This window comes from Eretmochelys imbricata, chromosome 24, assembly GCF_965152235.1.
Source record: "Eretmochelys imbricata isolate rEreImb1 chromosome 24, rEreImb1.hap1, whole genome shotgun sequence".
NCBI classification, from domain to species: domain Eukaryota; kingdom Metazoa; phylum Chordata; order Testudines; family Cheloniidae; genus Eretmochelys; species Eretmochelys imbricata.
This window is the reverse complement of record NC_135595.1, coordinates 7,698,007-7,700,170: the sequence shown is the minus strand read 5'-3', so window position 1 is coordinate 7,700,170 and position 2,164 is coordinate 7,698,007.

Genomic DNA, 2,164 nt, shown 5'->3' with positions numbered 1-2,164 from the left:
CTTCTGCACAGTTAAATCTTGCTGCTGTTCCTCTGCCTGGAAGTTAAGGCAGTAGCACCCCATAACAGTATTTTGTGGCCAAGTGTATGCTGTGACTGTAGTGAACTTCTCTCTCTAATGTGCATGTAATTTCCAGCCTACAGTGGTAGCAGAAGTCTTCAGTTATAGTATGAATGAATATACTGTACAGGGGCCTGGGGTAGCTCTCACAGGGCTTAGCACTACCTATTACCGCAGTCCCACTTCTGCTTGCATCCAGCTGTTGCATCAAGTTACACAGATGACAAAGCTTTGTAGCTTTTCTAGTACTCCATGTACAGCTGCTCTAGCTGTCTTAGCAGTAGTGTCCAACTGTGAATGAGGAGGTGTCAAGACAAATCTCCAACATCCTGTCGATAGTGCAAAAGTTGTGAGAACCCTGACTCCATGATTATGTTCAGTTGACCCAAAATTGTGTGTTAGTAAGGAAACACTCACATTCATCTCTAACACTTTTTAAATCTTAATGTGTTCAGCAGATCACAGCTCTCTTTAAAAGGAGAAGGGGGAGGGGGATCTTTCTTCACTAAGCAGCTCAATTTACCTCTTCAACAGTCGCATGCAAGCGTTCAGCTAAACATCACACAGGGCTACATAAAAAGTGCTAACAGCTGCACTCAAAGGCTCAACCACAAAGGGAGAGGCTAATTCAACAGTTGCAGTAACATTTCACAAATAGCCTTTAATCTTTAGAGTTTTTGTTTAAGCTTGGATAGGGTTAGTCTCTTCAGCACTGCCCTGACATTCAGGCAGGGTCCAGACAATGTGTACAACTGAAATACTTGTTCCTCTTCTTCCCCCTCTTCTCAGCCCCCAGAAATGCAACAGCCTTCACCAAACAGGCATAGCTTTTCACGGGTATATTAGATTCCAACTATTCTGCAATTGTGCCTGCCTGCTTTTCTGTAGCCTGTTCCCTGCTAAAATAAACTATGCAAATATAGTAAGTATGATCTCTGTATTTAAACCACACACTTTTTATAACCTGGCAAGGGTTTACTATTAATTACAGCCACTGTATAAGCTAACAGCATAGTTCTAGCTATACATTTAGCCTCCTTTCTTGTCCAGGACAAGAAAACATCAATTGGTATTCAAGTATTATTCCTGCCTGAAGCAGATACCTAGGATTAACTCAAATAAATGGGTTAGTCTCTAAGGTGCCACAAGTCCTCCTTTTCTTTTTGCGAATACAGACTAACACGGCTGTTACTCTGAAACCTGTCCCATACAAGCTTCTTTAGAAACAAGTACCTCACTGCTCCAGCTTCTCTCCTCCATGGGGGGATTGCACTATGAGGGCAACTGGCCTGCTGCATCTTGCTGCAGAAGCAATATGTTTGATCATACTGACATGTTGTCTTACCAAAGGTTCCTCTCAACAATGGGATATGTGCTACAGCTGCCATCTTTTTGACTTACGCAGGTGCCCTCCCTCACTGCAAGCTGAGGGTGGTAGGTAGGACTGCTTTTAAAGGTATAGCAACTGGGGGGGCGGGGAGTTCCTGCGGTATGAGTGCTGCCATTGAAAGAGCAACCAGCTGTATGAGATTACAGGAGAGTGGGGTGCGAGATATGGGTAATGAGTTAAGAGTGTGCTGCGTACCCAAGAATCATGCTTGCTCACCCTCTCAAAAGCTTTAGGCTGGCTCTGTGTTTACTGGTGCTAATGACAAATTGCTTATAGGTGGGGAATGTGGGAGGCAGGGTACTTGGCACGCTGGCAAACAGCTGTTTCATAGGCCTGTCTGAAAAGGCAAATGCTGTATTTTGTGGTGTAGCGGGGGATGGTCGTGTTCCTAACTCATGGGGTCTTCTCCCTGCTGCTGCTTTGCATTCATCTCTTGCTTGGGAGGCAAAGAGTGGCAGAATTCTTGACAGCATTGTTAAAAATGAAACCTTGTCACGATTCAACTAGAAAATGCTCAGTGCAATTCTCCCCACCCCCACTTCGAATGAACAGTCTGTCCGCTTTCATTGAACAATGCGGCAGATGGCCACCTTCAGCAGCAGCTGGTCACTCTGGCCCAATCCTCAAAGGTATTTGGGCTCCTAACTTCCATTGGAATCAATGGAAGTTAAGGGCCCCAACACCTTTGAGAATCTGGGCCTCTGCCACTGGAAG